Source organism: Grus americana, chromosome 7 (assembly GCF_028858705.1).
Source record: "Grus americana isolate bGruAme1 chromosome 7, bGruAme1.mat, whole genome shotgun sequence".
Taxonomy (NCBI): Eukaryota; Metazoa; Chordata; class Aves; order Gruiformes; family Gruidae; genus Grus; species Grus americana.
This window is the reverse complement of record NC_072858.1, coordinates 40,957,032-40,979,997: the sequence shown is the minus strand read 5'-3', so window position 1 is coordinate 40,979,997 and position 22,966 is coordinate 40,957,032. Positions and strand designations below refer to the sequence as shown.

The 22,966-nt window shown below is 43.5% G+C and overlaps 1 protein-coding gene across 13 annotated transcripts in view; it reads left to right on the top strand.

Moving 5' to 3' along the window:
• The window catches only part of SGMS1 (sphingomyelin synthase 1), a 96,204-nt gene that overhangs the window by 16,604 nt on the left and 56,634 nt on the right, over nt 1–22,966 (top strand). For 6 of the 13 annotated variants that reach the window (XM_054831075.1, XM_054831076.1, XM_054831083.1 and 3 more), the window contains one exon: nt 10,845–10,963. The exons of 4 other annotated variants lie outside the window; for them this stretch is intronic. The gene's annotated coding sequence lies outside the window, so the exon portion shown is untranslated. Of the gene's footprint in view, nt 1–7,701; nt 8,536–10,844; nt 10,964–22,218; nt 22,903–22,966 lie in introns of those variants that run through there. 3 more of the 13 variants (XM_054831066.1, XM_054831077.1, XM_054831067.1) reach the window with 3 other exon arrangements.

The following is a 22,966-nucleotide window of genomic DNA, read 5'->3' as shown; positions in this document are numbered from 1 at the left end:
ATTCTGGTCAGTGAAGTCCCTCTAGGTCAGAGCAGTGCATACAGTTCATCGGGAGACTGAAACTGAGCTAATGCTCATCTGCTCTCTGGCCTGTAATTAATTCAGACTCCAAATTAAAAAACCAAACAAAAAAACTCTGAGTTATTGAAGAAGGCAAAAGGTTGTTATACTTTCTCTGAGGTGAGCGTAACCCGTGTAAATCTCTGAAGGGAGTAAGTTTATTTTCTACACCGCCTTCTGCAGTGACTTGAAAAGGTCTCTTGGTGAGGCAGTGATGAACTGTTATGCCGCTAATTTAAACCACTGATAGGGCACTGGCAATGGTTGTTGGTCTGTCCGTGGTAGGGCCATGACTTGATCAGACTAACCTGGATAGCTGTGTCATTTTACAAGTGTTTGGAGAAGAATTTGAGTGGACAGGGGGGACCGAAGGTCACTTTTATATTCCAGCCTCTTTGTCTACGTTAGTATTGACTTGTAAATTTAACGGTAGGAGGCAACTTTGCCTGTTGCTCTTTGTACTGACTGACAGCAAATACTAAAATCTCTATGGCTTTTAGTTTGACACACTTGAAACTTCTACAGCAGAGGTGCCGTTTGCACGCCTACGTACGTGTGTTTCGGAATTAGGCTTTCTTTCCCAGCAGGCTTGTAAAGCATGTGTCTTCGGAGAAAAGGAGAGATCTGATTTTTAACAATTGCAGGGGTCTCCTGAAACCTGGAGGTGCTGTGTGATCCTTTTGGTATATGAGAAGCCTGCCTTTCTGCCTCTGCTGTGCTTTCAAGGGTGGAGTACAGTTCTCTTCCTTCTTTTACTTAAACTCAGACTTGAAAATCTTGTGTGACTTGCTGCTTTTGTTGTTCATACCTCAGGAAGTACCGCAGATGGCTTTGTATATTGCATTTAAGCAAACCAGCTATTTTTAGCACTTAATATGCCTGGTCTAAACTACTTTTCTCCCTGGCATAATAAAAAACTGGAAAATGAAGTCGGTTTGGTTTTACTATCATGGTGGTGGTTGTGATGTGCTCTGGGTCTTGCAACTTGTTCAATACTAAACAATAACGCACTCTTTGGCTTTTTAGAGCGAGACTGAAATTATCTGTGTTCTCATACAAAAGCTGTGATTATTTCTGCAGGTTAGTGCCAGGGATCTCATCAGGAACCTGTAATAAACTTGCTAGCTTTTGCTTAAACTCTTGAGCCTCGTCTAATATTCTTACATTTAAATATTGTATAAGACTAGTTTTGAAAAACAGTTTTGCAGTGCTGAAGTTAACCTCGTGGAGGGTAAGCACCTAGTTGACCAAAATTTATTTCAACTTACTTTCTTTGGGGTTTTTGAGTATATTGGATCGTCTGGGTTTCACTACTTGCAGTTCCAGTTTGTCTGAGGCCTCTGACCACACCAGGCAAATTCTGGTGTGTAAGGCAGTATGAGTAAGACCTGCGTGAAGATCCATGTGGTTTTTTAGTACCTTACAAGGAAATGGCTTATCAAACTGTAGGGCTTATTTTTCTGCACATATATTTTTGGTAATGTCAAACCTTGCTGGTTTATTGCCCCAGTGCTGTATAGTCCTAGTGATTTTTAACATAAAAATATGAAAGCCATGTAGTATTACCTTGCTGTGAGCGTACATATAGTGAAGTTAACAAAGCAGGGAAACATTTTCTTACCTGCCAGATCACTGTTTTAAAAGCTTAACGTTTTTTTTTCCTCCTTCTGTTTATATTTGGTTAATTTTACATCTGTAATGTAGCTTGAGATAAGTCCATTGATTAATTAGGCAGTTTATGGAAGTGAGGAACTGGTGCAGAACCAGCTTGTGGTTGGGAATTCCCTGGCAGGGGCAAACAACGAAACCACAACCCAAGAAAAGCATGCAGCTGGAGCTCTGGGATGGGAGCCTGCAGAGCTAAATAGGGAGTCAGTACAGAAGAATGCACTAATCAATAGCTACTACAGAACCAGTATAGTGGGGTTGGAGAGAACCGTCCCCTGCCCCCCTCTTCCCCCGCCCCCCCCCCCCCCCCCAAGCTAGGTATCCTGTCCTTCACAAGAGGGTCCAGCACATCTGATTTAGCCTTTGCTGCTCTACAAAAGCAGCGATCAGGGATCAAATGTGTTGAGAGCGTGTCTACAGCATGTCCTTAAATGAGAAGAGCTTTGAGCTGGAAAAAGAGATGCTGCTTTGCTGGTTTTGAACAATAACATTCTTAATATTCCCATCCTCCATTTCTGTACCCCTGGGATGAATGAGTTGTGCTGAATTGTGATTGTTGTATGAAAAATCCCCCTGTCAGCTGTGAGGCTTCTGTCTCTGGTGACTGATGTGGTTAATTCCTCTTGTCTTAAATAATGTACTTTGGGCAGAGTTTTATTTTTAAGGTGGGTATGACTATTATAAGATTTAAGTGTAGACTTAAGTGTGTCTGCTGGCTAGCTGGATTTCACTACCACAAGTTCAATTGTGGACCAGGCTGCAGGGAAACTCCCTGAACTTTTATGATGGTTTTCCAGAGCCCGTGTACTGGGGAAGACCCCATAAAACTTATGGCTTACCCTGCTGCACCATCAAGTTTTTCCTACTGATTAATACAATGATCTGCTCCGAACAAAGTGAGCAAGAGTGAAACAGCACCCTTGCTTTGTCCTCAACCTTGCTATAACAACCTCTTTTAGCATATTGTTAAGAACATTGCTCTCTGTTCTTTGTAGTTTTGCTTCAGTAAAATAGTCTTTTATAGCTGTAAAGGAAGAAAGTTTCTGGCAGTATCTGTAGGAGTTGCAGTTCTTTACTGTGCAAATGCTAAAATCTATGTCTTGCTTGAATGTTTCTTGGAGCTAAAATATTTTTGGATAAACAAAGCATTTCACATACTGTATAAACCGCTTACAGGCAACCTTTACCCTCAGAGTGGAATGCAGCCATCGTGAACGTTGCAGTGTGAACAAGGACCTCTAACAGAGCTGAGGGCTGGGAGTGGGATGTAGTGGGGCAACACGTCATATCTAAATGTTAATTTTGATCAGTGTGTCACGCTCCAAGCCATTTATTGTATGAAAAATTACTAGCATCCATAACCAGATTAATTTTTATTTATGGAACGGTTTACAGTAGCTTTTCTCCCAAAAAATTGTCACCAAATATTGCTGTGTAGTAGAGTAGGAGCAGCTAGAAATGTATTTGAGGAGTGCTGCCTTAACACCAGCTCAGTTGGGTTCCACTGTAGAAATACAGGGCACAAGTGATGGCAGGAACATATTCAGTGAGCGGATGTAGTCGGTATGGTTGAGCACCGACATTAGCAGATGCGAGTTCTGTTGTTAGCCAGTGGCCTTGCCGTTTGTCATTCAGGCAGTGCCGTGGTCAGGATGGTTGCTGCTCTGTGCTTTTATTCTGTAGGCTGTTTAAATCCTAAAGGAAATACAAAGTACACTGTTGACATTTGTTGAATGTTGCTAGCAGCACTGGAGGCGAGAGTGATTAGCTTTTTGGGATATTGAGGTACGTTTGCGTTGCTAGATATCATGCCTCACAAAAGAATGTAAAAATCAGTTGTTCTGTCACTTCCAGTGCTTGAAAATCTTAGTGTGACATCTTAGGAATCATGGAGGAGCTCACTGAGATGAAGTATTTCTGTATAATTTTTCTTGCAGAGGAAAGGCACATTTCTGGTATATGTTATTTTAAGGTAAAGGTTTTCTAAAACATCTCCCATGCGTTATTACGGAGAAGAGTGTTCTCAACCTGTGGATTGTAACCTGGCTTCTGTTTACGAGAGCGCGCTGAGGGAGGAAACCTGGCAGCTTGTGACAACTTAAAAGTTAGGTAGAAGTGTAAACATACCTGCTTGAATCTGTAAGTAGCCTGGAAGCCAGAAACAAGGATTCCTTTCCACCTCATCTGTATGGGAGATGGGATGTGGCAGTGGAATCCCCAGGAGCGGGCAGCAGCGTGTAGACTGCCCTCTCTGCGCAGCGACGGATGTGTTGGACTCCTTGTCACATAACGTCATGGACACAAAGCGTTTAAATGGGATCAAGTTGGGGTGAAGGGGGAAGCTGAGCTGGAATTTGGATGGGAGATTCCCCAAGGGTTGCTAACTACAGGCTCAGGAAACTTCTGGAGCTGAAAGTAAAGAGCCTTGTCTGACACAGGCACGCTGTTTAGCTGCTCTCACACGTCGATTCAACTGATGTAGCAGAACAGCTTTGAGTGTTTTCTTTTTTTTTTCCATTGCATGGGAATATCATGAAAATAAAAGCCCTGAAGCTTGGGGCAACTGGATTTGAGGGTTGTAATGGTGGAGGTAAATGCCAAACTTTTAGCTGTGTGATGGCAGCACCAAAGGGAATCTCTGCGAAAAATGGTCACTGATCTTGGGTATGCTGGTTTCAGCCCCGAGGTGCTGCAGGAATGATACCTTCTGTTTTTATAGCCTTTCTTTGATTAAGTTTTCCTGGGCAGTAAGGTGAATTGACAAGAAGGTTGAAATGGGATGGCTGCCCAAGCATTGCCTACATGGCAGTGCTTGCTGTTCTGATATCACTATAATTATCCTGCAAATCTTCTGTTTAGAAGAGAACCACGTACACAGTATTGAATGATATTTTAAGAGCTTAAAGAGGCTTAAAGAAGCCTCCTTTATGCATTTCAGTGTTGCTAACAAAACGTTTTTGTATACACAAAAGATCTTTAACTGCTGCAGTAATGTAGGGAAAGCTGCTTGGGCACATTTTGAGTGTATTTGCTGGATAAGCAGAGAATGTATTTAGTGTTTTTTGGGGGTTTATTTTGTTTTGTTGTTTTTTGTTTTTTTTTTTTCCCCACTTCAGTGAAGGTTTTGGTGTGCTTTATGAAGCATGTTGTTTTTAGCTTAGTTAGCTTGAGCAGTGAACACAAAACTTGTCAGCACATCTCTCCAGCTGTCCTGCTAAGTATCTCCTGACCTCCCTGCCTAGGAGAACCATCGGCTTCCACTGGCGCTTCTGGAATTTGTGCGCTCCATGCAGTGCGCTGCGTCTCCTCGGAGGAGGAGCAAGGCCAGGGTGAGCCCCTGTGTGCCTGTGACTCTGGGCGGCTGACAAAGGAGACATTCAGTCACCAGCGGAGGATCGTGTTCCAGAAGCGAATCTGCACTAATGCTTTTAACCCCTCTGGAGCTGAAAAACCACACAATAGATCTGGTTTTGTGCTCTGCTGATTCGCCTTAATCTCTCCAGACTGCACAGTTTGTAAATGACCCTGTCTCTCCATCCTGCCTGTCCTCCCTTTGAGATCTGCACGTAAGCATAACAGCATCCATCCTGCTCTCCCCTTCTTCCCATGCCATCGTCACCACCTCTGCTCTGCAGGTGCCATATTGTCCAACTAGTCCCTTTTTGGGAAGAGGCACGGGACCTTTTATGAGGAGCTTTACTGATTGCAGCCTTGGCGGGTTTGCCAGAAAACGAGCAGCCTGTGTTTCACAAGCAAATGATGCCGCAGAGAGCATTGCATTCAAAAAGGTGTTAAAACAGTGTGCCTTGAGATGAGATGATTATCAAGCTGAGGCTTTCAAGAAAGTCTAATAGATACATGTGTGATGCATGTGTACACGAAGACTGCTAGTGGGAGCTGTATGTGGTGGAAACTTCTGTACAAATATCAATCCAGAAATACGATCTGTCTCAATAATCAGACCTTGGGTTTTTATAACCTGGGGAAATTATCTAGATAGGTCCAACTGCAACTATCCTGAAAATGACCTAACTATGAGTGAGTTGCAGTGTGTTTCATTTTATTAATGTTTGCCAACCTAGTAATAACTTGCTTTTTTAGAAGTAACTAGTCTTAGCTTTTTATCGTCAAAATATTTTCAGGTGAATCTGGGAAATTTTGAGCATCTTGCCCTGTAGGGACAGTTGAAAATATCAGTAAGTACCAAGTCACTTCTCAGTGTGCTGGCAGTGTAAAGATTTCCAAGTGTCCGTGGGGCGGTTGGCACCCTGAGTGATAAGGAGACTGATAGCAATGTTGAGGCCAGATTTGTGGAGAGGAGTGTGTCCTGTAAGGTGGGTGGGTTTTTTGGAAGAATTATTATTTTGGAAACAGGGAAAGTCTCCTGTTAATGGGATTGCTGTTTGTTGCATACTTGTGTGTGAGATGACGTGACCTGAAAATAAATCCAGGCAGCAGGCAAAGGGGGTTTTGGATCTGGTAATTTCTTAATGGCAGCTGATTCCCCCTTTGTTATAGCTCCTCTCTTTGCCGTAGTTATTTAGTGAGAGATCTCAAAAGTTTGTCATCTTAACTGGTGCTCATGCGGTCCTTTTTTCCCCATGCTTCTAAAAATTCACCTTATTTACAGCATAAAATGGAAATCGAGACTTGGTGGTGTATGGCTGGCTTTGCACAAGCTAGTGCAGAAAGTACACAGATGTCTTAGATGTGAGACTGAGCACAGTTGTGTACTTCTGTGATAAAAGTGCAAATTTTAATAGCGAAGAAAGCGTGTTTGCCGCAAACAGTGTCTTTCATTTGTCACTGAAGTCTTTTGAGCTTCCTCCCCTCAGTTTTGTTCCCAATCCCTTGCTCAGGTCACTGGGACGCTGGAAGAACTAAACGTAGGTAATCCCACGAATAAATCTTGATAATTCAAATAATTATGTTGCTGTTGGTCGTGATAACAACAGTTTTCTCAGGGCTTTGGGACATGAGGAATGAGTTTGCAGCGTGCTAGCTGTTTTGCTACCATCTTTCCGTATAAGAAAGATGAAGGGAATGTTTCTGGGCTGCCTCCCTTAGTGCTTCACCAAGCACTGATTAAAAATGCAGTGTGTCTGGCATGGGGGAATTGTCTCCAAATCTTCCTAAAATGGAAATGGGAGCTAAAAATAGTCTGCTTTTTTACAATTAAAGGCAAAAATGTAAAATGGAAGTTACCCTAAATTATAATGGCAAAAGCTGGGGGGTGGGGGGGAGTAGTATTTAGATAATGGTTCCCTACTGTAGGTCTGTCTACATAAACCAAATGAGGATCATTCTTTTCTCGCATAGCCTTTCATTGGGAGGGAGTGCTACTTTATGAGTAGCTGTATGATTTTATTGTCTCCGCAGGAAGAGTGCAGAGGCAAACAACTGTAGATTAGGAGCAATTTGCAAAATAGTTCAGTGATTAGCATGTCTTTGGAGATGTTTTCTGTGTAAGAGCTGCATCACAAATTTTACTGGCTTCCTGTTCAAAGAATTAACTGTGAGGAGGATTAAAATGACATCTTAGACATCAGCTAAATATTTGCTCAAAATCCCTTATGTTGTCTTTAAATCAATTAATTTGACTTCCTTAATCCACAAGCATACTGGGTTGGCAAACTCGTGCAAGTGATCTATTTAAACTGATTTTCTCCAGTGCATTTTAAGGACACTTTAGTGTGTCCGGCAAACGAGAAGCAGACGTGCCAGTGAAACGTGGAAATGTGCCTGCGTTCCTGTGCTGGGGTGTAAAATGAAAATGCTGCTCTAATCATTGAGGTGCCTTTTCTAAGTGGCAGTCGGTAGCTGGTTAATCTAGCCTTTGCAGCCATTCCTGATCCTCGCTGTTTATGTTGGATAAGAAAGTATGACAACAACCTACTCTCGCTCCTTTTGCAATGCTGCTGCTGCTTGTGTATACATGTTAAGTGGGAAGGAAAGAGGAAGAAGAGAATCCTCAACTCCAGAGCTTCATGTCTGTGCTTTGCAGGCACAGCTGATGTGCAGCACAAGGAGACCTTTTTACTTCTGTGAAGTCTCAGAGAGTGGCCCTCAGCACTCAGATGTGGACGCTTATGCTCCTAAATCATCTAGACGGTTGATTCACTTACAATTCTGCATGGATAATAAGGATGGTAGTATTCACCTGAAAAACACTGGAATATTGCTAAAGGAATTTATTTGCTCTTTCTGGAAATCCCACAGGTTTCCGCAAGTTGTAATCTATTTAAATGCATTAGTCAGAGATGCAGCTTAAACTCTAAGCCTGTCCTAAGCTCGAGGCTGTGCTGGTTACAATACATTAGATCAGGTGCTGTAAAATGGTGTGTATATTCAGAATAAGCTAGCGATGCTCCAGAGGGTGTTTGGGTGCTATTGAGAATGACTGGTAGTTCTTAGCCATCTTGTGATACGGAGAACAAGACTGGCAAGTAACTTCAGAAATTAATCTGCACGGCATCAAATCCATCAGAATTGCTTCTCAGATGGTGCTTCTGCATTAAAGAAATGCTGCGGATGTTAGAGCAAGTGGTATCACAGGCAGAGCTGAACGTTGTCATGTTATATGCTAAAACAGAAGTGGGCTTCTCTCGTGCCGTTATGGCTTGCTATCGCTTAGCAACTCCAGAAACTGAACTACTCCCATGAAGATACTAAAATGCAGTTGAAGGAAGCTGGGCCCTGAACTTGGCAGCCTACGCCCCAGCAGAGCGGAAGCCTCTGCTGTGCAAACAGAAGGGTCTTCCTCTGGGGGAAGAATGGAGGAGTTTGCATACAGGCCAATTGATTTAGGTAAGACAGACCTTTTATTTTCTGAAAAGTATATAACAAATGTTAGAGTTTTTAAAAAAATACAGTGAAGGTCCATGTGTGCCACAAGAAAGATATGAATGAGCTCTAATCAAACCTTGCCATACACATCTGCTACAAGTGTAAATTTGGTAGTAAACGAAACTAACTGTCGGTGTCAACTGCTTCTAATTTCTTCTAACTGGCTCAGAAATAATTCTTCCTGTATGTGGCAGAAGACGCATCCTTACAGGGTCTATATGGCTTTGTACCGGAGAGGAAGAGGCTACAGGCGCTATCGAGCACCTTGGGAGCACTCGAGGTGCTCAGCAGCCCATGCTGATTCATGACTTGCTCATCAAAAATGTGTGTTTACGTTTGAGCGCCAGTTTATGCTCCGTCCTCTCTTGGATCAGGGGAGTATCCATCCTTCCTAGAAGAGCGGGTATGCAGAGTTTGGAGCTTTCCTTCCAGATGTGGGGAGGGCCACGGCAGGCTGGCTTTCTTGCGGTTCACGCCGATGCTGCTCCCAGCAGATGGGCTGCTTTTTGGGCTTCGTAAAACTTGGCAGAGTGAGTGCCTGCGAGCAGAGAGAGTATGATGTGTTCGGGAGGGTGGCCGTTGTTACGAGATAAGAGTGTGGTTACTCATGGAAACAGGGCCTTCCTCCTTACTGAAGACATGCTGGTGGGCGTTCATGGGATGGATAACTTCTCTTACATTTTGTAAACATGAGCTCTTATTACTACAACCGTACAGCAAACAGGGCAGGATAGCAAGGCTTTCACTGAGCAGCTCCACCCTGGCAGTGTGCCGTGGCTCGATCCAGGTGGACAAAACCCACTTGACTTCCAGCCGATTACAGAGAGGAGTCTTCTGGCTGGTGGGTGCTCAGGGTGGGTGTTTGGAGGGGGGGTGCCTGATGGCACTCTCCCTGAAGCACTTTGATGAAATAATCTTGAAGATGAGGCAAGAACGCAGTGTAAAATCCAAATGTGAATTTCCAAGTAGTCCTAAACATAGCTAAAAAGGAGTCCAAGAAAGCAGAATTGCCATGCAGCAGACTGCTTGCTTCCTGGCAGTCAGTTATTTGGATTTGGTTCTGCTTCAGCAAGCAGAATTTGATTTCCCCCCTCCACAACTAGTATTTGAATGGAAATACATGAATCGCAGTTTTCTAACTAATGCGAATAGAGCAGGGAGATCGTCTGGCTTTCCCTTGTTCGAAAGTTTAATTGAAATAGCCCTGCAGAGCCCCATGCAAAAAGGGGGCTGGTTCTCTTCTGAGTGTCCCCCCTGGTTTTGTCTCCCTTGAAAGCTGGGGGGGTTTGGATGAAGAGTGCATTTGCTTCCTAGCCACAGGGCCGAATGGTTTGTCTGCCACTGCCGGCTCTGCCGCTTGGCTGTGCAGAAGTCAGATAAGGGGATGGAGAGAAGCCTGTTACCTGGGTGCTGCCTCTTGAGGATTTTGGTCATGTGCATTTAGATTTTTCCTTTTTGTTCTTACTTCAGTGCAAGTGCTTCCTCTCTCATAAATGATCTTGGTTATCTTGAAGGCTAGCAGAAAAGGCTTTCAGCCTTCTTCCTTCGCACCCCCTGAATCAGCTTATTTGTCAGCAAAACCTGTTATCTTGTGTGATGCCTGGGTGACTCTACCAGCTCCCTTCAAAGGAAATTTCAAGATTTATTTCTTCAATGTGTGCTCCAAGCAGCAATGTATATCCCAAGAGTTGTTCTGCCTGCTTGCCTTTTTAGTGAAAGAAAAGGTGCTCTGGGTATGACTTCCGACAGCAAAACTCTGAGATTCCCGTGATGTTGGGATAGAGGGCTTCTGGTCTGTGGGGCCCCTGGACCAAATCCGGTGGCCCGTGGCCCGTTTCTGGTAGCTCCGTTTCTCACGTTGTTCTGAGGGTGGTGGTCTCATCCAAACCTGGTGCAGGCTGGGAGGAGAGTGAGTGCATGTCAAGATACACTCCTGCAGGAAGGCTGGTACACATGCGGAGTAGTGGATCTGCTCTCCGTGGGATGCCACTGAGTGGATGGAGGAGCACTCCAGGCCTCCTTCGGATCCAGTGAAAGCAGCTTATAGGCCTTATTTGGACACGGGGATCTTCTCTCTTTCTGTGTTCTTTGGGAAATACTATTTTTAAAATGCAGCTGTCCATAATAACACGGTCTTTACTGTATATCCCAGCTATTGATAGACCTTGAGGTCATCTTCACATTGTAATAACTCCTAACGTTTTAATAGAAGGCTTGCTGTTAGCTGTGCTTCTTAATGTGTAATTGGTTTTATTTGTTTTTTTTATTAGTGACTCTTATGAATACATGAGAAGCAGCCAGCAGCAGGTCTTCTGAGCTTTGACTCTCATATTCATAGTGAGCTTCTAACCCGATGAATCGAGTGCTCTGGGTAAAAAAGCAATTTCAGGTAAGTAAATGAATTTTGCATTTTCAAGCACATGTGTTTTGGAGTGGTGTGTGTTTTCAGTACTTTGTTTACTGTAAAGTGCTATTAAATGTGACCTGAATTTGGATAAGTTCTTGTTTTGGGCTTGCACAGGCAGACATCCATTTTGCTTTGGATTAATAATTTTCTGCGTGTGTGCCAGTGGCAATGTTCAGCACTGGTAGCAGTCAGTGGTCCTCACTGGTGTGTTTGCATCGTCCGACTTACTGTCCTACAGCTGCGTGGCACTGTTTCTTTTGGCATCTGTGCTGGCTGGTTTCTTTAAGTGAGGCTTTCGTTTAAAAGCATGACTTAGTAGAGAATATGGTGATTCCCTCCATTTTCTGTTAGCTTAGACGCTTCTTGTGCCAGCCTGATACTATCTTTATTAAAGGAAAAAAAAATACAGTCTGAACTCCAGTAATAAGTTGTATAATCTTAGGAAAAGTCAGCTGAAAGATGACTTAGATCAGTTCCTTTTTCCTGCCTCCAGATAAGGATAACTAAGAGCAAAAGTTGTGTATAAATGCTCCAAGCCCCCTACTTATAAGGAAATCTTTGCCCTTCTGGCTGTTGAAACTGGAATGATCTATTGGGTAGACAACCAGACTGATGGCTGGAGAACCTGGTTTCTGTTCCCAGTTCTGCCTTTGACGCAGATGAATGACCTGCGAAGAGGAAAATAAATGGGGCTTATGCCCTTTCTTGCTGCTTGTAGTTCTGTTTTTGTCTTTTAATAATCCTTTGAAGCCATGTGAGGATTTGCTGAAAGGCATCTTTTAAGATTTTTGTGGTTTTGTTGGGTTTGATCTGTGCTGGAAAGCTCCATGACTGATTTAAGAGCTAGAGGGGGAGGTGTCGTAAGAATCAGAAAATAAAAGTGGAGCTATTGGGCATAGAGATTTTGAGAAAGAGTGTGTTTTTAAAACTGTTATTTGTGTGTAACCTGAGTGACTAGCACATTGAATGAACCAAGTCTTGTGTGCCTTATGTTCTTAGTTGGAAAGCTGCTGCCTTTTTCTCAAAACGTTCTTGAATATTAGTGATACCGAAGTGGCTGATTCTGAGAGGCTGTGGTGAGGGACAGAGCAGAAAAGCAGCTTTCAGTTGTGATTCTTCCTAATGAGTTGTAATTCTTCCTGCCGGTGCCCTGAGCAAACTTGGGTTTTGGGAAAGTTGGGTTTAGTCCCTCTCCTACAGATGTCACTGCGCTGCGTGCCTCTCAGTCTCAAGTGTTGCACAATTAAGATGTTCAGTAGCGCTTGCACCGATGGTGTAAGAAATACCACCAGTAATTAGAAATCATGAGAAAAATGCCGTGACTAAACATCAACATTGCTGAAATTAGGGGAACCAATTTTTTTTGTGCGTGTCGCACGTAGGGTGAATTGCTATGAGCAGGTTTTAATTTTGCAGTTGCTGCTTTCAGAAAACTGGCGTCTATATGATAGTTGTTCTGGGCTTGTTTTCGTCAGTCATTAAAAATCCCTACTCTCCCCACCCTCCTTCAACTATATAAATATTAAGAGTAGAAGACACTTTTACCATTACCAGACACCAGAATCTCATGCCACTGTATTGATTCAACTTCCGTTTCCCCTGGGTCCAATACACAGATGTTATGAATAATGTAGTAATGTATTACTTAAAGTTTAATGCAGATTTAATAGGGGTTGAACATCAACAGGTACAGTGCAGGCAGTGCGAGACTGCTTTGTTCCATGCTAAATGAAAAAGATTCAAACCAAGTACTGTTGGGCGTGTGGCATACCTTGTAATTTATGTGAAGATACTACTCTCAGATGCCTTGGTATCTGGGACCTCTGTATTTTTTGTATATTTGTCTCTGTATACGGCAACATACATTCTAAACTCCTGGGGTCACAAAGCACATGGATGAGTCGTTGAAAAACAGGGATCGAATGTAGTGGAATATCAAGATACTGCTGTCTCTTCAATGGCTTGCTGCTGCTTTTTTTTCTTTTCTTCTTTTTTATTTTTTTTGTATGAGTATTATATTTTTAAACAAAGGGAAAACATCCCTTTCCTCAATTGTTAGCTTTACAGAACTTGAGCCTTAAAATAATCCAGGAAGCCTTTTGTTATATAAATATACTCATCCTCCAGTATGTACTCAATATAGCTGCTTGCTGAATTCTCTTTAAATTTAAACTTCAGTGGCTTTGGAAGAGAAACCCAACGTTACTTTTATACAGCACTTAATGATTCTGACCATGGCAGCTCTCCGGACTTGAGAGCCAAGCAAATGCACTGATGGCTGTATAATGACAGTGTAACAGTGACTATTTAAAGCAGACAGTGCAGTGTAAAGCTGTGTGATTTATGGCTGGAACTAAATTTCTGTATCTCTTAATGATTTTTGTTTAAGCTTGTTACTGCCAGGTATGCTTATACCTACCAAATTTAACTCCATGGGAACGGAGCCTCAGTGTATGTGGTATCTCTTGAAAATTTTTTTGCCTAAGTTGTTTGTTCAGAAATAAAAACGTGTATGAATACAGCAAGGGCTTGGAATGGTTAAAATTAAATTCTGGTGCAGACCACTTGGTAGTTTAACAGGCACCAAGATTTTCAGCTGTCGGATTTTCCAATTAAATGGGCAACAGTTGGCTAGAGCAGCTGTTTCTTTAAAACAAAACAAAAAAAACCCCCAACAAAACCCAACAAAAAAACCGCACAACAAAAACCTACCATCCTGTGAAATGTCAAATGCATGGGAGATAATCTCAGTTAAAAGCAGTGACTGGTTTCTGGGTGTTGTCTTGTACACATAAAAGTACCTTTGGGGAAATTCATTAATCAGGTTTCTAACTGAATGTGAACTTAGAGGTTTTCTGTATCCTCTATAGAACAAGAGTTCACTGTCCCGTTGACTTCTTAAGTAATACCTTTGCTGCTAGGAATGCCCGAGCTTGAAGTTGCTGATGACTGGAGAGGTGACATGGCAGGTTAAAGCCCAGGATCTGCCGTGTAAGCACTGCCTTTATTCACCTTGTGCACACAGCAGGCAACACCTTTTACAGCATCACCTGACCGACCGGCTGCTGACTTCGCCCTTGCTCTCTGGGAAAGCGTGGGCATCCTTCTCGGCTCCTGTTTGACCCCCTACTAACCCCCCCCCCCCCCGACTCTTTCCAGACACATGTGAGCTGCACACATGAAATCTTTCCTGTAGAAGTGGGCATGGCAAGTGGATGTTGTAGGATCTGCGTAGGTGGTTTTGGTGCAAACACAAAGTCCATTGTGAATCCTTGCAATCCCCTGGGAGTACTCGAGTCCAGTCTGTGGTCTGATGTGCTGCAGCTGCCTGCTCCCGTGTTAACGGAGCGATGCTGTACCAAGAGAGGAGTGAAGAGTCCAAGGAGAGAAGTGATGGTGCAACATCTTGGGCCCTTATGCAGAACTGAAGATTTAATTGAATTTTGGAGCAGACATCATATGTTCTCTGTGCTCAGTTTATTCAGATTGATCAGATTCAACTTTGGTAGATTTTCTAGCCGTTGCTGCTTATCGAATAGCTTGGCTGGTTCTTGGTAACGAAGTAGTGTAAAACAGGTTGTCAATAGTTTCACTCTTGTCTCCTAATTAATTTTCCTTCAGACACATAGCTGTTTCTCTGTTCCTTGGAAAAGGCAAAGGATGTGCTAGCAGGAAATGGCTGTGGTTAATGAAAATAGTCCGTACCTGCTGCTGATTAATCCTTAATCCAAAGAGGGAATCTTCCTTCTCAGGATTCGTTTGTCAACTGAATTAGCAAATGACTGTTCCTTTGTCCTGAGGCTGGCTCTGACTGATTCACAGTTTACTGGCCCAAGCAATAGGATTTCTCGTAAGGGTGTGCTCACCAATTCTCGCATGTGTTCAAAGAGAAAACGGGTTTTCTGTCTTGCTTTGCATCCTCTTCGCTTGTGCTCCTTTTTACTTTGGCTTAATTGTTACTACTCTGCTCTCGTGTACCTGAGGATTCAGTTGGGGTTTGATGGCTAATGCCATCCCGACTGCTTTCATGTGTTACATCATCTACCTGAGACGTCTGCAGATGGGACGGGACGGGGCACCTGGCGTGCTTTACATGGGTTCAAGTGCTTGAAGAGTGAATGTAAATACATTTAGTCCTTATCTGAAAGGCAGCTACTGCTTTGAAGTACAGCGCGGCTCTTTTGCAACCCTTCTCGCTTCCTTTGAAGGCTGAGCAGCTGATATTAAACTCTGTTGCTGTAGGTGGCTGTTCCCATAGCTCTTAGCATGCAGTTAAAACATCAACTATTACATTGAAGTGTGAATGTTATTTTGTGCTGAAGTCATGCTGGAAATAGTTCAAAATGTCTTGTTTATTTGGATTCACGAGGGGAACGCTGTCTTGCTGATCTCTAATCTTGTTTTGCTCTCTGGTTTATATCTGGTTTCTTTGCATTCAGCAAACCTGTATTCACGTGGTGCTGAAGCGTGTAATGAATCTGGGCGTCCTCTTAGTCTGCAGCCCAGGAGACACAGACTCTGATGGTGATACTTCTGGGTTTTGTGCCTTTTGGGAAGCTACATTAGTAATCGGTTGTTTTCCTCCAACTTCAGTCAGGTGGATCCAACAGGCTATGTTCCTGTGTTGAATTCGACCCTATTAAATAGCACTCTCTTATTGGATAAGTATTGACTACTTTCATTATTTTATTGACAGACATAGTTGTTTAAAATTACTCCATGGTTTTGCAGTTTTATTATTGCACAGATGACACGGTTATTTGGATTCTTGCACAAGATCCTTTGTTTCAGTTCATTCATTAAATGTTTTTCTCTGTTCTTGTAGATTTGTTTTCAAGATGCATTAAAACAAAAAGGGTTTTTTTCCTGGCCTGTGCTCCCCCTCCTCTGCTGTCCCCATTTCCAGTGAATAGTTGAAAGGCTGTCAGCAACAGTTTTGACAGATTTCCATGTACTACGTAGGAAGACAAAATGTTATATCTAATCTCTTTTGCTCCACAGTGATAAATACGTAGCAAAGGATGGGTAGACTATTTGGTATTAAAATGCTGAGGGATTTTATAGTCCCAACAGAGGATGTCTGTTCTGTCACTGGAGTCCTCTGTGACTGTCCCAACTGTTCAAATCATGTGTACGTCCAAGCTACATCTAGGCAGACTTAAATACCTTCTTGTCTAGAGCATGCTCCTACCTTTAGGTTCCTCCCTGTCCTTTTCTGCATTGTGGAGCTTCATTGCAGTCATCTCCAGACACTGATGCATTCGCTCAATTCCCTGAGCTTTACTAATAGTTTCTTGGAAAGCTCGTGTAAATATAGCCTTGGGAGCTCCCTGAGCTACACTGCACATCTTGAAAGGCGAATTGCAGAAAAGGTAAGGAACATGCTTTGCACAAATGCTGTTTTTATTATTAGGATACGTTAACCGTGCTTACAAGGTTGCTTCAGATGTTTCGTGAATGCTGTTGCCGATCCAAATTAAGTGACGCCCTCCTCAGCCCGATGCAGCTACTTGTGTCTGCCCCTGCTAAAGGTTTGGATGGCCTCTGTCTGACAGCGTAACCACCCTGCCATAGTACTGGTTCGTCAAACTGTCTGTCTGCTCCAGAAATAATAATCTGGCATGAAAAGCATTTAAATGAAGCTAGCAGCAAATGTGAAATCGAGCAGTGTAGATAAGGCAGAGGTAGACTAACAAGTCTGGGTATAGCAGTCAACACGGACAGCATGTGACTTTCTGAAATCAATTGTAGCACTCAACTTGCTCTTCCTCTTGATGTTTTGTTTTGTTTTGTTCCCCTCCCGCCCTGGTTTTAGTCTTTTGTGAAGTTTCTCCAGGAAGGCAGCTGAATACCAAGACTGCAAAGGCACTGACTCCAGTTTTGCAATGCTCTACAGATTTTGCTGATCCTGTTTAAAGTCCCCAGACAGTTGATCTGGCAAACCTGCTGCTAAATGGATGATCTAATTCCCAGTGAATCCTGTGATCATAAATATTACCCTACATCACAGAAATTATCTGAAAACTGGTCTGTGTTCCTCAAGCTGTCAGTCATCTTTCAGCATCCTCGTTGTGCTCTTTCATCTTTAAATGCTTGTGCTGAAGCTCAAATAAACTTACCTGTCAGCAGTTATGAGGATTTCTCTTCTGATCTCCAGCTGCTCCTTAATCATAGCCGTACCTGGCAGTTTAAAAGCTGTTTACAAAGGAGATAAGGCAAGCAGTGATGTTGTAGCTGCTGCGTCTCTAAATGATTTTTCTCATACTCCAATAATATTCAGCACGAGGTTGTGCTTGTGCTTTGTGAGGATGTCAACTTGCTCAAAGCCAACGCGTGAGCTCTCTGCTCGTAACCCCTACGGACTAATGCCATGGGCAGGTCTATCAAAGCAGGAGGACAGCTCTGTCCTTAAATCACTGCTAGCTCTGCAGCATCACCTACCAATTAGGTTTCAGATTTGTTAGCAAGGTGGTAATGGCATTGAGCCAAGCCTGGATGCTTTAAGTGCATTGACTTGCTCTGGTTTCTGAGCAGTAGTTGCACAGGTAAATAGTGTGCAGTATCCTAAGATACTTAATCACAAATATTATAATCACAAAATTGCAAGTGGTGCGTGAAAATACACTGATTTTGTACCCACCCCCTCAAGATTTCCCCAAAGTGTTCTGTTGAGAAAGGTTTTGTAATGAATAGACAGCTCCCTTATCAAATTTTAATAATGTTATCTACAGTGAATGCTATGTTAAAATTATGAAATAAAGAGTATATCACAAGGATAAAGAGCTTAAAAATTCTGTGACTTTTCCTTGGCTACGTTCTGTAGGCTTTAGTTTTACTGAATATATATAAGGCAATATGTTAGCTCTTATTTACACAGCTGAAGCAGCCAGTATGAAAGTGAGCTAATTTCTGTGTGTAGGGGGAAATATGTTGTGTACTCAGATTCCCAACTCAAATGCGTCACTGTTTGCACACAGAATTGCCTAGCCAAAAGTCAGGGGGGCAACGGGAGATAGTCATTATTTGTATTTCTCCACTGTAAAGCAGTGCCTTAATTAGGAAACTTGATTCTGAGCCTCTTTCCCCTGTGCAATGAGTATTGCTAACTACTAGTCCAGACCCAAATCAAAACTTTAGCTCTCAGATTAATGATTTCTGGGGTTGTCATCTTAAACTTCCAGGGAGACCAAACTCAAATCATCGGGCTTGCTGTTGCAACTTGTTAATTCAAGAGCTCTGGTGTTGATAGTCCTACGACGATGCGATACCTGCAGCGCTGTGCATTGAGCAGTCTTAAATCAGTGTAGTTTGGGTGCTGTGTAGTTTGGCATGGCGTACGCTTGTCCTGAAAACAGCGTTTTGTGAGGAGTACCTCCCTCTGAGCGTGGTGCGAGGTACCACTGCTGGCCTGGGCCTGGAGCCGTCAGCCTGTTGCTCCCGTAACATGATGCACCGCATGTTTTGGGGTTAAGGTAAGGAAAGGGAGCGCCTTTCTGCAATTTCTGGCACAACGGTCAGTGTTCTGCAAATTTGCCCCCTCTGGAGGGGAAAACCAAGCACAGTAGTGTTTTACTGGATTTTCAGTGGTTGTCTTGAGTCTCTGCAATGGCAGCAGGGAGGCCCGGAGCTGACATGAAAATGTGAGTTGACCTGAGTTTGGAACAGAAAGAGTGCGCAGGAGGAATTGAGGATGAGGGAGAGTTTCAAGGGGTCGTGGAGGGTGAATGGCAATGCAGTAACACCCGGCCATCCACGGCTGTTCTGCCTGTCGTTTTGGAGAACCATTGCACATCATTTAATACCCACCTTGGCAGACTGTCTTAATACTCTTTTCCTGTCCCTCTCCCTTGTTTGGCTTGATTTGACCTGGATGAGAAGCAGGCATTGGAGAAGGATGACGCTGACAGCCGAAATCTTACTGTTCAGGATGAGGCAGCACGAACGCTTGCACCGAAAGACGTGTTAGGTATCCGTGAAACAGCCGAGACCTTTCAGGATGGCAATCCACTTGGTGAATGGTTGGACAAGGTTACTCAGGTATTGCAAGATTTGATACCTTGCTGTAAGGAGACCAACGTGTCAAAGTCTCGTGCCAGTGGGCACGTGTCTCTGGTTAGGAGTGCATACGGGGTGGGCAGGAGGGCGTCCCTGTACAGTGTGAAAACTGGATGGAGAAATGGTCTAGAAAAGAGTGGAAAAGGAAGGGAACAGAGCATCCAACAACCCGAATGCCTGAGGAGTAGCCTACAGCAAAGGAGAGCTGTTTCACAGACCACATTCATATAATTTGATTTTTACAAGTGAGAACTCTTGAAACCTGAAATTCCAGGTGGAGTACCCAAGACAGTCTGTTCCTGAACCTATTGATTCTCTTTCTTCTCAAGGTGGGGTGCTGGGTGCTCACTTGAGAGAAAGCCCAGTTACCATCACAAGCAAAATGAATCCGTCCTTCCTGTCTATTCCAACCAGCATCCAAAACTGTGCAGGTTATCCCAAGGAAGAGCTCTATTTTTACCCCGCAGCCTTGCAAGGAATAAGTCTTTAAAGATCATTTCTTTAAGTGAACTTACACAAACAGCAATTTTTCATCTGTATCCTGCTGCTTCTTGCTTGTGCAAGATGCATCATCCCTGCAAAAGTCATGCTAAATCCGAAGTTCTTTTTCTGTGCATTTGTAATCCCATTGTTTGTCCATAAAATGCCTGCCTAAGGATTTTTTTTTTTAATGTTTCTGCACCGATTCTTTAGTTCTAGCTGGAAAATTACTCTATTCAGCCAGTATCTGCTTATCTGGTAATTTGAGGTGGAGTGAAAATGGACACTTAAAGCAAATCTGTATTGTCATGCTGTGTTGGGAGGAGCTTGAGGTGCTGAAAACTGGGAAAAAAATCTGTGTACCAGGCAGGAGTTTCAGGATGCAGCTCTATCCCGTGGTGTACTGTGATTATTAATGGCACAGAAAGTGTTGGGTACTCTTTTTCCACACGAAAAGAGGAAATGAGCGTGTGTGGACCGTAGGTGAGGTAAGGAATCTGGTATGGGGTACAAGGTCAATGAAGCTGTAAAGCAGCAATTGGTTACTAATAAAAAAGCAGGGCTTTTTCTGTGCACCTCGGTAGAGGTCATTTTGCTGGTAACGCATCAGGAAATAATAAATAGAGGTGACCAAAGTGCGTGTGTGTGTATATATGTATTTTTTTTTTTTACCAAGCACAAGCAGCTTGAGGTGCACCTTCTACTTGTTTCATATGGAGCCTGTGGGCTCTGAACTCAGGCTTGCCAGCTCTGAAACGCGAGATCCATGCTCCCTTCTCCCCCCTGCCGCCTTCCTCCTTGCCCTTTTGGCTTCGGCACCCGCAGGGCACTGCTGCCTTTGCTCCTTCTCCAGGACTTGCTACGATGAGGTGCCAGCGGATGTGTCACTTGCTGGGCGGCTCTTAGAGCAAGCCCGAGCAGCGGTCCAGAGTAGGGGTCAACGATACGTGCGAGGAGGTGGGGGATGCTGATCTGCCCCTCTGAGCAGAAAAGAGGGGTTGGGGGTGCCCGTTGGGTTGGGGGTGCTTTGCAAAAGCACGGAGAGCCTGGGGTTGGGGCACATAAAAGCAGCGGGTGGTTCCCGAGCTGTGCCTGAGCAGCAGAGGGTGAGGGGTTTAGCAGAGCAAAGTGAGAGGATGGAGGAAGGCTTCTTCCTGCACAGACAGGGATGTGATTAATGCCTTGCTCTGCTGCTCTGGTTGAAATGAAGTTTTGGAAACGGCCATTGTGAGAGATTGGGAGATTACTGCACTTTTCAGGCCCTTTCCTGTCTCTGAAACGTAATGCTTGTCCGTGCAACACTGGCGTGATGCAAATATATTATTAGTTTTGGATTTTGTTCTGCTCTTAGGAGGCTTTTTTCCTGAATTTGGAGATCCAGGAGCTGAAAATGGCTGTAAAGTCAAAGTAGTAAATGAATGAATCTTATTAGTGAAGGGGTAGAGAACAAAACAACAAGCTACTGTAAAAAAAAAAAAATTAAAAAAATCTTTCTCCATGGTTCCTTGTGCCAGTTGGTCCTCCATCTCCGAAAAGAAAAAGGTTCAGCAAAGGATGATGAAGGTAATCAAAGGCATGGAGCAGTTGTATAAAAGGAGGTAAATAAACTTTGACTGTCCAGTGTGGAGAAGAAATGATTGTGAGCGGAGGAAGTGAGAAGAGGAATGTTAATGCAAAGTGTGAGCAGAGGATGACTGTACCCAGGCCCTTCTCATTCAAAAAAATAGTGCCAAATAAAACAAGGGAGCAACAAGCTTACAACAAGGGAAAGTTTTTCTTTCGCTAATGTTTTTCTTTGGTGGTGCACAGTGGTGTTACCCTGCCGAAAGGTTAGAGGCTCAAAGGAGGCTGGATAAAACCTAGCCATGGCTATTAAAGATGGTATCTCCTGGCGCAGGGAACAGTTACTGAAGCAATGTTTTGAAGAAGGTAACGCCATCTGTGTTAAACTTGCTACAGAAATGTGAAACTTCATTTTGTAAGTAGGTAATAAATAATGCTTAGCTGTTTTCAAATGCCATGTCATATAGATGTGTGCTAACGCAGGGGGCTACAAGTTGGAGTAGCAGATTAAATGTGGGATTTCTTGGCTTCTGTATTATTTCATATATTTAGTAGCTAATAGGAAACAGGCGCATAGTAGCAAATGATTCAGGTGATAAAAAGTTGGTGTTTAAGAGCAGATTGCAGCAGTAGTTGTCTCTGATAATTTGCTGTGTTACTTTACCAAAGTTTTGCAATCTGGAGCTAATAGGAGAGTGCTAATAGCTGGGTAGGTTGGAGTGGCAGCTTGCCAGCTGGTGCCTGGGGTAGCCACCAGGTTACCCTGCTGCACTGGGGACAGAAGGGCCACGGTATTTCCCTGCAAGCTCGATTCTCAGCATGGCGTTATGTTTGGGTAGAGCTGAAACACTGCGATTGCACCATGGAAGGCACCAGGGCGGCTTGGAGGGTGAAGGTTTCTTACACTGTACATCGCTTTTACTACAGAGAGGTGATTTGCTTGGTTGATGTATGAAAGGACCAAATTTCCCTGGAGTTTTTGGCGCTCGGCAGCATGTGGGTGTTAGGAGGCTTTGGGAGGTGGAGGAGGATGGAGGTGGAATAATGTCCTTTGAATCAGAGCTGTTTTGACATGCTAGAAAGAAATTGCCAGCTGTAAAAGGGGGAAAAAAAGAAAAATCAAACATTGAACCACTCTACGATTTCGTGTGGAGAAAAAAGGCTCGGAGCAGGAGAAGTTTAAAAACGTATACTGGACTGAGTGGGGTGAAAATCACAGCATGTAGCGGGGTCAGCTCGTGCGCTGCTGTTACCTCGAAAATGAAAAGAAAGTCTTGGTTCAGTGGGCTCTGTCCCAAGGTGTGGGTTTGGTGACCTGCACGATAACTTTGAGAGTAAATTCAAAGTGATTTATCCCTCTTCTGATCTCTCTTGAACTCTGACTGCTCGTGTCTATTGCTGTGAAGTGGCTGCTTCTGTATTTGTGAGCAAGGTAGAAATTACTGACCTGCTTTGCTTCCTCTGAAAGGCAAGTGATGGCTTTACTGAAGATGGCAAGGGCAGTATTTCTGAATGTGCTTGGACTAAATTTACTGTAAGGAACCGAAAAATGTAGATGGTGACTGTTGGAAGGGAAAACATTTATGCACAGAGGCAATAGATTTATAGGAAGATAGTTTGGTTTATAGATAAATATAGTTTGCCTGTATTTCTGTAGCTATAAGCAGTAAGCAAATTGGATTTAAAAGCCTAAACTTTGCTATAATCTAGAGACCTTTTTACATTTTTTTTTCCTATCCCATCTGCTGACTTCTTCACTCACGGCTGAGATGTCACGTGGCGCCAGGAGAGCCAAGAGAAGTGACGCATCTTGGTATCCCATGGTAACTCTCCCTTTTCCTTCGTTTTTAGCTCGTTTGCTTTGCTACCAGATAGAATAGCCTGACT